Consider the following 12,616-nt stretch of genomic DNA (forward strand, 5'->3'; position numbering starts at 1 on the left):
GTCTCGCTGTCCCTCCTAGGGTTCTTCTTGAGGCTCACGGACAGAAGGAAACATGGCTCTCCTATCTGAGCCCTGGGAGGGTGCCCAGTGCCTTGTGCCACAGCCCCATGTGTGCAAAACTCCTGCAGGCTGTGCCGCCCACACCCTGCTCCTTGGCCTCCTGGAAGATCGGAATCAAGGCCTCTCATAGAATCTTGTACTTCATGTTGCAAGTCTCAACATAAGCCAGTGTGTTGACTTGAAAAGTAAACATCACAAATAAAGCCGGGGGAGAGGGCTGGGCGTGGAAGGTCTAGAACCACGTCAAGAAGTCTTTGCAGCTCACCTAACATGGATTAGTGAACAGAGCCATTCAGCAGGGTCCTGGGATTTAACCCACTTGGAGACTCATCATGGGGTTGTTAACACTCGGTGAGGCCAAGTCAGAACAAATTCATCCCTTCCTGATAACACCAGCATGTTATATAGGGGAATTTTCATTAAGAAAGGGTATTTTTGGGGCTGGGGATTTAGCTCAGTGGTAGAGCGTTTACCTAGGAAGCGCAAGGCCCTGGGTTCAGTCCCCAGCTCCAAATAAAAGAACCAAAAAAAAAAAAAAAGAAAAGAAAGGGTATTTTTAGCCTGGTGGTATCGGTGCATGCCTTTAACCCCAGCATCCGGGAGGCAGAGGCAGGTGGATCTCTGAGTTTGAGGTTAGTCTGGTCTACAGAGTGAGTTCCAGGACAGCCCTGTGTAGTCCTACACAGAGAAACCTGGTCTCAAAAAAAAAAAAAAAAAAAAAAAAAAAAAAAAAAACCAAACCAAAACAAAGGGGTATTTTCAACTGTAACAGATTATAAAAGGTACTCAGGAAAGAAAAGATATCAACAATAAAGGCTGAAACTCTTCTTTTCTTTTCTTTTTTTTTTTCCTTTTTTTTCGGAGCTAGGGACCGAACCCAGGGCCTTGCGCTTGCTAGGCAAGTGCTCTACCACTGAGCTAAATCCCCAACCCCACTGAAACTCTTCAATGCATCTTTCCCCTCCACTTTGCTGAGAAGTTATAAAACAAGGCAAAAGCTTTGCTAAGCATGGCCGCATCGCCTTCTAGGGAACCAGATGTGGGCATAGTGCAATTCCACATTTTAGTAAAAACCCAAGGCCACCCAGCTGGCCTTATCTACAAAGGCAGCTCTTCCTGAGCTCTGCAGATGTGGTGGGGCCCAGAGACCCTTCTGCAGAGTGCTATGGAGCCTGGGGCCTACAGGCTGCTCTGGACAAGAGAGACTCTTATGTAAAAGGGAAGAGAGTGGAGGGGAGGGCAGTGGGAGGAGGCATGCAGTTATAGCGTCTGCAGGAGGGAGAGTTTCCGATCAGCTATGCTGAATGCCAGGACAGGACAACCAGAAACTGCCAGATAGTGGGGGACTGAACTAACTGCACGGTGTGTGGAAGGAGGACCTGGAACAGAAAGCAGCTTCGGCCACAAGATGGATGCCGAGAAGCTTCCTAGAGGAGGTACCACTTGGTACAGCCCTCAGTCTGGTGGTCATCGCATTAAGAGTATGACCTGTCTTTCAGAGGAGTCATATGAGCACCTTCCTCATTCTCCCACAAGGACCCTAGGAAAGACACAACAGCCCTGCTTGCTAGATGGAAAGGCTCCTATAGGAGTCAAGTCCAATGCCACAGTTACAGAGTGATGGATGCAAGACTCTGTACTAAAGGGACTGAGGTGGTAATGTATACTTCCAAGCCCCCCAGGAGATGCTGAAACTCAATACCAGAACCTAGAGAGATTGGGTTTTTCCTTATCCATCCAGACCCAGAATAGCTTTTAATTTATATAGCCAGCACAATAAGAGATTAGCAGTCAAATAGAGTAACACACTGCAATAAATGTTACTTTAAAATGTTTATTTCCACTTAGTATTTTCAGATTGAATTTGACCACAGGTTCTTGACAACAGAGAAAGCACATTTTGTTTGCTTGTTTTGAAGCTGGGTCCCTTCTATTATGTAGAAGGCCATGACTGTCCTGGAACTTGCTTGTGGACCAGGCTAGCCTCGAACTCACGGTGTGAAGTTCATGGTCCTACCTCTGGTCTAGGTCAGGACAAACATCCTCTGGGAATTGAACTTGTCTTCTTGTCTCTACACTGAGACTCTCACAGTACACAGTGGGTCACTCTGCAAGTCCAAGCTTTGGATTGGATAAAAGACACCCATGACCCAGGGCCCAGAGGCATAGCCCACTGGGGATGTAGTCACATGTACCCACAAGGAGAGTGTCTGTGCACTGCTGGGGGGAGGGGAGGGAGCAAATAGCAGAGTTACTGTGAGCAGGGTGCTTTGACCTTCCAAGGTATACAAAGACAGACATCTGACCCATGGTGAGCAAAGGCAGTCTGTAAACTTAGGTTTGGAGACAGGTTAATTATCAAAAAGGGTAGTGTGTCCATGAGACAGCAGTTTCTGAGCAGAAGGTTCCAGACCCTGCAGACCTCCAGTGAGTTTATATCTTTGCTCACCACCTCCACCCAGGTGACAGCCTGTATTTGACGTAACTCTCAATCCAACTGTTGTTCTGATGGGATCGCAGCCCTGCTTAAAACCAGGCTTCCCATTGTCCCCAGGACAAATGCCAGACCTCCATACTCCCCCTTCCCCTCCTCAGCTTCCTGGGCAGGACCCCACCCACCTCTGCCCACCTTATATCACTTCCACCGTCTCCTTCCTTGAGCCTGGCTCTCCTTCTTTCCATGGCTTTTAAATTGCCTGATGCCAACCCCCAAGACCCCCAGAGCACCAGGCTCTTATGTCTGCCAGAGCCTGGGGTGTCAAGCCAGCAGTTGGCCTCTGTACCAGATAAGTGCAGATCGCAGAGTGGATATGAGGTCTGAGAGCATCCTCACTCTCTCCAGGTGGCTTCTGCCCTTGATTTCCTCATCTGTGAAGTGGGAGTGGGTGGAGCCAGCCACCTTCCATGGCTACTGTGAGTCTCATGTCTAAGGTGAACATAGTTTGTCCCCTGGATAGTGAGTGCCAGTCCTAGGGTGGCATCCAAGGACATACGAGGGTTGGTCTTCACTGAAGTCCACTTCGGTCCACCAGCAATCAGCTTCCTACTTTTCCATCAGCAAATACCTACTTCCCCTGCCCTGGTGGACTTCTACCACCTGATTGAAGGCACACTTCCAGGAGATCAGAGGCCACTATCCTGGCAGATGACACACAATAGGAAGCTTTGCAGATCAGCAGAGGGCAAGCCAGTGACCCTCAGAGGCCTTGGGTGGTTCCTGGAGAGGACTTACATAAGTCACGAGGTAAACATAGATGGGCCTGGACCCCAGACCCATGGGAGAATCTTCAAGTGCTGGTAGTGGGGTTCCCATGCTTCCTGCACTGAGCCCTAAGTCCTATTCACCTTTGGCAGGCGGATGCACGCACCAAGGGCTTTCTCTCATCAGCCTGCAACTAGTCAGGAAACGTGAACATAGAAGGGATGGGTATGTCTAACCTGCAGCCTCTGGGCCACTTATATCCCAGGATAGACCAAGACGTTTGCAGGTGACATTGTCTTGTAATTTCAGAAGACATCCAGGGTGAACTAAGGCATATGGTCCCAAAACTCTCAGTGGTTACTAATGTACCAGCTGGGGAACACGAGAACATTAAAGGTGTTTACTCAGTCCTGCACAGATGGTGTCTCTGTTCTGTGTGTATCTACACCCCTCAACACCTCAGAAAGCGAAGAGAAAGGATGTAGTTATGTCCCAGAGCCAGGCGTGCACCCTTTGAGACAGCATCTCTCGTGGTGGGGATTGTAAGACAAGCCCTTGTATCTCTCTCCTCTGAATACAGTCTGTCAAACGAAAATCACTGTCTTCTGCAAGTGACCGCGGGCCAATTGAGGAAGAGATGTTCAGGATCTCTAAGGGAGTCTGGATGGAAGGATCCCCCAATACTAGGCATTTCCCCAATGCCTCCTTTTTTTCTTTTTAAGATTTATTTATTTTATGTATATGAGTACACTGTCACTGTCTTCAGACACACCAGAAGAGGGCATCAAATCCCATTACGGATGGTTGTGAGTCACCATGTGGTTGCTGGGAATTGAACTCAGGACCTCTAGAAGAGTAGTCAGTTCTCTTAACCACTGAGCCATCTCTCCAACCTCTTCCCCAACTGTCATTTTTCTGTGTTCTCTGTGTTCAGCAACTACTCTGCTGGCCCCTCTCATTCTGAACAACCATTCTTTGCTTTTATTCCAAATGTCTGGTAGACCTGGGTTAGCAGCAGAACACTCTGAATAAGGAGGCAACATTCCTGCACGTGGACTCTGGTCTTTGGAGCTTGGGACCTGCTGTACGCCAGGTAACTAAGCTCTCTCTTTCAATGGTATACTAGGGAGATGTCCTTTGGGGATGCAGCTACTGTGAGCATGCTCACTGTTCTATACAAGGGAATAATGTCTCTGACTATCCCCTGGGCCCTCCAGAAAATCATATAGGCAGGTCATTTTGCAAGGTCCTTTAATTTATTGTATGTGGCAGATTGGCTGGTGTGTGTGTGTGTGTGTGTGTGTGTGTGTGTGTGTGTGTGTGTGTGAGACAGAGGACAACTTGCAGGAGTTGGTTCTATCCTTCCACCGTGTGGGTCCTCAGGGTGGAATTCAGGTCATCAGAATTGGTAGCGAGCACCTTTACCCATTCAGCCATCTCCAGGGTCTCAGTTTTGCATGCTTTGAAGCATACATAATACAAACAGTAGCTATTTCCTGGCCATTGCGTGCAAGAAAAGGAGGGCTTGCCAATAGGCAAGCAGGGAATGTTCTGTGGGTGTCTGGCAGGTGGGGCAAAGTTCGCCACAGGTATGAGGCTGATCAGCAAAGGTGGGTTTTAAAGACGTTCCTGAATGTGCCTGTAGGGTCTGGTTCCAGTTCCCAGGGTGAAGAGATGTGCGCTGAAAGTTTCCTTTCCCTAGTAGGCTTTCCTGGTCGCTCATCGCCACAAATAGCATAGTGGCAGGCCCAGCGTGAGGACAGACAGGAGGGCTGGCATAGCACACATTTCATTCCCAAAGGAGCAGCGTCCTGAGGCGTTGGCACCCCGGGGGCTATGTGCATTCCGTGATCAGAGATCCAGGGGTGAAGCAAACAAAGCGGTTGCTCCCAGTCGCAGCCTGCCCCCTGCGCTGTCAGTTGGCAGAGTCCCAGTGCCTGAGCTGGACATAGTCAGCCCCTCAACTTCCCCCTTCCCCCAGCGTACACAGAGGGGCCGCAGCCCGGGGCGGGGCAGAGGCGGAGGGTCGAAGCGGCCGCGCCTCCCCGCGACCGTCCTCGATGCCCTTCAGCCTCTGCCTTCCCCGCCCGCCACACCCACCCTGGCACCTCCGACACCTGTTGCCGCGTGCCCCAGCTCGCTCTTCCTTTCTCCCCATTTCGCATCCTGGGGCTCTGAAGATCAGATCCCGCCTGCCCGCCCGCCACCCCACGAAGTCCCGGGACTCGGGGCACGCGCTCCACGATCTAGACCAGTTCACCGAGGGCACCCGGTGGGAAGCTCTACCAGACCCGCAGCCTTGAACTTCAGTTCTGGCCGGTGCGCGGGGCTGGGAGCAGAAAGGCGCGCTCGCCCAGGCGCGCCCTTCCCACAGGGCTGTCTCGCCCGTCGGGTGACCTTGGGCAGTCCCTTCACCTAGCCAGCCTCAGTTTACCAACAGATGCCCGAGCCCCGAGGCACTAAATGGGCATCGAGGAGAACTGCCCAGGGCCTCTTAGGCCCCGCCCTCACAGCAGCGGCCAATCAGATGCTGCCGTCCGGGGGGTGTGTCTCGTTCTGAGCCGCGGCCCGGGCCTAGAGGGCGGGGTTTCCGGGGCGGTCACCTCGCCGCGGGACCCCGCAGGGGACGTCCGAGGGGCGGCGCGTGTCGTGGGGGCGCGGCTGGCACGGGCGCGCGTAGGCGGTGCCGGGCAGGGGCCCCGGACGCTGCGGCCCCACGACAGGGGTGACGGGGGCGGAGACAGCCGCTCGAGCCCCTCCTGGCGCCGCCTACCCGGGCGGGCTGGCCCTGCGGACCCGCAGGCGGAGCGCAGCCTCAGGTGCCCAGGGGCGGGAGGGCACGCGCGAGGACGGGAGCCAGGCGTCCCCCGTCCCGGGACAGTGAGGTGGGTGGACAGGGAGGGGAGGGGCTCGGTGGCGCATGCGCGTGGACCAGGGGCGCGGGTCTGGAGACCCACAGCCACTGGCGAGGGCACACGCTAGGAAGGGCACACGCGTGCGACTTTCGGGGCCCCTGGAACTGTCCGCTACTTCGAGTCCCCTTGAGCGCCGTGTGCCGGCTCTGAACATTGGCGTTCGCAGCTGTTTTGTGGGCTGGAGGGTTCGTGGAGTCCTGGAACTGAAGCGACGCTGGGTCCTCTGGTTGTCCCCTTGAGGGGAGGGCACACGAGCGGGGACATCGGGGCGCTCCCTTCCCACAGCGTGGTGCATTTGGGCGTAACTCACCGGGAGGCGTTTCCTGAGACCCTCGGGGATCTTAGAGGCGAGGTAACTCGAGGCCCCGGGACAGACTGATTCTGGGGTCACTGAGTCTAGCCACTGCTGGGGATCTGGAGGAACACCGGTGGGTTCAGCCGACTCGCTTTGAACACCGGTTTCCTCATTGAGGCTGACCTTAGTGGGGCGGTGTGAACAGGCCCCAGCAGTACGGTAGAGACGATGCCAAAGCTACCCCTATGTCTCTGCCCTCCAGAGCCCAGTGCCACAGCCGGTCCTGTGTGGGGCCAGCTTTAGTCTCTACTCTGTGCAGTGCCTGCGCGGCTGACCTGCTATGGATAAAGGGAGCCGGGAGTGTCTGTGTGTTAGTCGGGGAGGGTGATTCTGCCCCAGTACCTCTCCAACTAGCCTGGAATAACTGCACCTCTCCTTTCCCAAACTTTTTTTTTCTCGGAGAGAATGTTAGGATTCTAAGGAAAATCCACAGTGATAAATAATGTCTTTGGAGGGGGGGGCACTCTGCCACTGGGGTGCTCCCCCAACCCCAGCCCACTCCCTTCCTCTTAGGAAAGGCCTCTCCTGTCCTAGCTCTTCCTGGGGGAGGAGCACAGAACTTTCTTGGGCGACCCTGGACACTGCGGTGGTTGCAGGCAACAGGGTCACAGTGACTTTCCCAAGGTGGTGGAGAGTTGGGGGGGATCCAGAGAACATATTGTAACTGGTTCCTTCCTTAACGTTCTATAGCCAAGACTGAAGTTCAAGGCCCTGCCTTCCCTGTGAACTGACATTTGTGACTGGTCAAGCTCAGGACACAAGACGTTGTCATCACAGGTAAGAGGGGTTGACGGACGGCTTTCAGTCTGGAATATTGTAAACGCTGTCATAAGTTGTACTTCAGACTAGCAACAGGTGTAGTAGCTATTTTGTGGTGAAATAGTAAATGTCTTCTCAGGGAAGCCAGGTAAATGGGTGGTCCACATTTCAGTACTGATGGAATGTGTTTTTTTCCTGGGAACTTCATTTCTTTGCGGCTTCAGTGTAGTTTAGAAAGAGGTGTTATTGCATCTGGCTATAAACTGACTCGGAAGACTGTCTCTTGGCTGTCTTCATATCAATTCGGCTAAGTAGTTGGTTCGTTTCATCACTAGCTAGCGCAGGGATGGTCCCCAAGAAACAGCCAGATAAACATTACTTGGTGACCATATGAAAACCCAGAGTCGGTGGGCCTATGATACATGAACTGACCGTAGAAAGCAAAGGGTCTCTTTTCCAACACTTAAACATGTATGGAAACACACCAGACTCATAGAGTTTGTTAGGAGGGCAGGAGCCTGCTACGTAGCCTGTGCTAGTCTGGAACTTGCTGTGTAGCAAAGGCTAGCCTTGAACTCTTTATATTCCTACCTCAGCCTCCCAAGTACTGAAGGCTGAAGTAGTTCTGTTTAACTGATGTTTGTCAAGCCTAGAAACAGAGTTCTAAAAAGTGTGTGTGTGTGTGTGTGTGTGTATGTGTGTGTACATGTGTGTATGAGTGTATATGTGTGTATGTGTCAATGTGTGTATGTGTTTGTATGTGTGTGTTTGTGTCAAGGTGTGTATGTGTATTGTGTGTCTCAGTATATATGTGTATATGCATGTGTCTATGTGTGTATGTATGTGTGTCTATGTGTATGTATGTATGTAAGGGGTGGGAAGAGAATGAGAGAAGAGAAAGCATGTTTCTAATTTGTTTTATTAACTATTAAGTTGAGAAAAATATTTTCATGTGAATGTGAGAAACAACATATTTTTGCCTCAAGTGTGTGTCTAATAACTCACTAGGTTTACATACGGTATTTAGCCAATGCATATATAGACATATGTTAGTATATAATTCATTCATTTGATTCATGCTTATTGCATAGCTTCCTGGGGCAGGGGCCACTATGCCATTCCTAAACAAGAGAGCTATGAACTTGCTATGAGACTGATTTCCATGCTGGAATTAGAGGAAACTTGAAGCCAGGTGGTGGTGGTGCATGCCCTTAATCCCAGCACTCCAGAGGCAGAGGCAGGCGGATTTCTGAGTTTGAGGCCAGCCTGGTCTACAGAGCGAGTTAGTTCCCAGACAACCAGAGCTACACCAAGAAACCCTGTCTTGGGGGTGGGGAGAAGAAGAAGAAAGAAATGAACGTGAGGGCTAGGGCTGTGGTTCCATTGGTGGAGGGCTTGCCAATCATGCACAAGGCCCTTGGTTTGATCCTCAGCCCCTCATAAACCAGGTGCAGCACAGTCCATGCCCGTGATCCCGGCACTGTGGAGACAGAGGCAGGAGAGACAAAAGCATATGATACCTTTGAGGCTATGCCAGGCTACGTGAGAACCTTGTCTCAAAAACAAATCAATAGCCAGGCATGGTGACACATTCTTTTAATCCTTGTACTCCGGAGGCAGATGCAGAAGCAGGAGGTTCTCTGTGAGTTCAAGGCCAGTTTGGTCTACACAGAGAGCTTGGGGCTGGCCAATGAGACCCTCTCTAAAAAACAAAACAAAACAAAACAAAAATAAAGCAAACAAGCAAACAAAAAAAGAGAGAAATTCATAACTATCCTCCTGATGGTTAATAGATGAAGAAACTGAGCGTGAGAATGGGTGTCATACCCTTTTGAGACTAAGGACCCCCCGCCCCCCTTTTAATGTTATGACTATTTGTGTTTTTATAATATCGTTGGAGAAGATTTTACTGAAACATCGGTTGGAATGTGTCTTTACTTGTTGTCAATAAATTTTAACTACAACAAATCTCCCCTCCCACCCCGTGTGCTCGCACAGCCTCTGTGTGGGATGACGTTCCTGGCGGCCGATGCTTGCCTTAACTTTGTGATATCACAGCTAAGGTTGCTGCCTGTCAAATGTTTGCTTTGGGTGGTGGAAGGGAGAGGGTGCCTGTTTTTATTTCTGATTTCGGCGGCTTGATAGGCACTGTTTTAAAAGCTATAGTTTCACTGACATGGTGTGGCACACCTTTAATCCCAGCATTCTGGAAGTGTCCGCAGGTGGATCTTTGTGAGTTCGAGGGCCTGATCTACATAGTGAGTTCCAGGCCAACCAGGAACTGTCTCATAAATAAATTAATTAACCAATCAATAAATTAATTAGTAAGCTATAATTTCTGTAAATGGGACAAACATTTGCCACGTCTGTGGCTTCAGCCTTTTTAACGCATCGAACAAGCTAGACTCTCTAGGACCATGCCCTTAGAGAATTAGGCACAGAGTTTAAATCTGCGAGTTGGTGATAAGAGGGGGTTTGTGGGGTTTCTGCTTTGGTTGGGTTGTTGAACATCAAGCCTGGGATTGCAAGTTCACAGCATGAGCTGTGCTGAGGTGTGCCCCAGGCTGCAATTGGGTTTTCAGCAGGAACTTCCTGAGAGAAATGCTAGGCTAACAGAGCTTGCCTCTCCCTTGAGAGCATTGCTATTTTGTATGTGCCTCAGATTTCCCCGCAGAAAAGAGTTCTGTGCATGTGGGTTTCCACACTGTTGTATGAATGTACTCATTTTTCCAAAGGGGTGTGTGTGTCTGTGTGTGTCTGTGTGTGTGTGCGCGCGCGCGTGTGCATGTGTACACGAGTGCGTGTACTCTTTGCCTCTGCGGTCCTCAGTGGCTGAGCATCAAGATGTCATGACTGTGGTGTCCGGCGAGACACGGTGAACCAGGTGACTCCTAGGCAGAGTCTTCCTAGTTGAGCTGAGCTGGTTTGAGATCTGTATAGGGTGAAGGCACGCTGGAAAGTTTGCTTTGGAGAAGCAAGAAAGGTGTGATGTCATTTTGTTATGACATTTGTTGGTACCCTGCCTCTCAGCTGCCACCTGCCAGGCCACAGACTTCTTCTGTCCAAGTCCCTAGGCTGCTGTTTCTCAGCAGAAAGTTCACTTCCTCTTTAGATCACCTTTGAGGGGTTGAGAAGCAGTGGCTGAGAACACTGGATCCATGAGGGAGCTGTCAGAGCAGTTTGGGATCTGGGACACCTGTGTCCCCAAGCCAATTTGTTGCTGCCAAGGCTTTTTGAATTCTCAGAGAGTTTGAGAAAGGGACTCCCTCGCTACCCTCCCATAGTCTCCCATGAGATTTCAGTTTGAAACACAGATAAAGGAGAAGGTTCTCTCAGTAAGATTATCACAATTATCACAAGTGATCCCCATTAGCTTAGAATGTGAACGTGATCCCAGGACTTGATGGTGACAGACAAGTCTTGCCACGTCTTCTCACTCCCATGCATCCCCAGAGTGTCCAATCTATGGCCAGTGGGCCATGTGTTTACCAGGATAGCTATGAGTGTGACCCAGTGCATATGTACATGATGTAACTGGGCAACGTCAAAAGGTTAGATACCCATTAGACCACACCACACTGGGGAAACCTCTGTACTGGCTGACTTTGTGTGTCAACTTGCCACAAGCTAGAGCCATCAGAGTGGAAGGAACCTCAGTTGAGGAAATGCCTTCATGTGACCCCGCTGTAAGACATTTTCTCAATTAGTGATCAATGGGGGGAGGGCCCAGCCCATTGTGGGTGGTGCAATCCCTGGGCTGGTGGTCCTGGGTTCTATAGAGAGCAGGCTGAGCAAACCATGAGGAGCAAGCCAGTAAGTAACATCCCTCCATGGCCTCTGCCTCCAGGATGCTGCCCTGTTTGAGTCCCACTTCTGACTCCCTTTGATGATGAACAGCAATGTGGATATGTAAGCCAAGTAAAGCCTTTCCTCCCCACCTTGCTTTTTGGTCACAGTGTTTCATGGCAGCAATAGAAACCCTAAGACACCTACTAAAAGGCAGCCTTCTGCAGCTTACTGGAACTCATGCCTAGATACTGTCTGGCACTACAACTCCTGGAGAGTCCGCCTCTCTCAATGAGCCTGGATTACTGAAAGCCAGGGTAGGGACAGGGAGGATTGGGGTGGAGGGTCTGGATCTGTTCACCGTTGATCTGCTAGCACCATAGGTTTCGTAGGAACTTGTAGAATCTCGTTGAATATGTAAATGGTTGGCGGAATTGAGATCAGCAAGAACTCTCTGCCCATATCCTCCTGTGTGGGAGCGCTTATTTGGAAGGGCGAGCATCTCAGAGCCAGCAAATGCTGGTCCTTCGTCTCCACTCTGGGGCGCATCTCCACAGCTGGCAGCTCCCTCACACCCAGGATGTAGTTCCCATGGCGGCAGGGTTAAGGTGTGATGGTTGCCGTCAAAACAGTGTGTTTGCAATTATCACAAGATGTGGGAGCTAGCGTGTATGAAATAGACTTTAAAAAAAAAAAAACGAGAAAGCCTGAAGATCTGTTTAAATAAAATGCTATTTTTTTTTAAACTTCAAGACCAACCATGGATTCAGATGCCAAACACGTTCCTTATAATGAAATGTGGGTAAAGTTTTGTGGTTTGGGACATGTATTGTTGTTGTTGTTGTTGTTGTTGTTTTATAATGTATGAGTGTTTTGCCTACATGTATGCCTAGTGCCCATGGAGGGCAGAGGGGGTCATTGGATCTTCTGGAACTAGAGTTCCAGATGGTTGTGAGCTGCAATGTGGGTGCTGGGAATCAAATCCAGGTCCTCTGGAAGAGCAGTCAGTGCTTGAGCCGCCAAACCATCTAAGTCCTGAAGTGTTTGCATTTAAGGGGCCAAGGGTCTTGCACGGGATGTATATTCTCAGGAGAAACTGGGGAAATTGAGTTAACACCCCCCAGACTGCTTTTATTTTGCTGGGTGTTAAGAAATTTGGAAATAAGAAGGGAACGAGCACTTCCAAATGGATCCCCTTATTTCCCACTTGCTGCTTGGAGAACACAAGGAAGCCTTTGAAAAAGCATCCTTCTGGATCCTGAGAGTCAGGGGTAGAGCGCAGAATGGTTAATTGTCCCAAAGGTCTCTGAAACTTGTGAACAGCTCAAGATTAGGGTAAGGTCAGAGTGAGGGGGCCCTCGGGCTTTTGACAGCCATCCGTAACTGAACAAGTTTGTGTCTATGTGATAACTACTCTGGGGCGACAAGCAGCCAGTATCAAGGGAGAGACCTAGTAATGAGAGGTGGATGGATAGACATGCCCAATTCTGAAACACACTGAGACAGTAGCAGCCAGCTTTATGCGAGCATTCACAGTGA

The 12,616-nt window shown here is 50.5% G+C and overlaps 1 protein-coding gene across 11 annotated transcripts in view; it reads left to right on the forward strand.

The window, feature by feature from the left end:
- The first annotated feature begins 5,845 nt into the window (after positions 1 to 5,845).
- The window catches only part of Ppara (peroxisome proliferator activated receptor alpha), a 68,761-nt gene continuing 61,990 nt past the window's right edge, over positions 5,846 to 12,616 (forward strand). For 4 of the 11 annotated variants that reach the window (XM_087555890.1, XM_087555893.1, XM_087555892.1 and 1 more), the window contains exons 1-2: positions 6,027 to 6,529; positions 7,223 to 7,309. The gene's annotated coding sequence lies outside the window, so the exon portion shown is untranslated. 11 annotated transcript variants of the gene reach the window in all.

This window comes from Rattus norvegicus, chromosome 7, assembly GCF_021556685.1.
Source record: "Rattus norvegicus strain SHRSP/BbbUtx chromosome 7, alternate assembly SHRSP_T2T, whole genome shotgun sequence".
Classification (NCBI taxonomy): domain Eukaryota; kingdom Metazoa; phylum Chordata; class Mammalia; order Rodentia; family Muridae; genus Rattus; species Rattus norvegicus.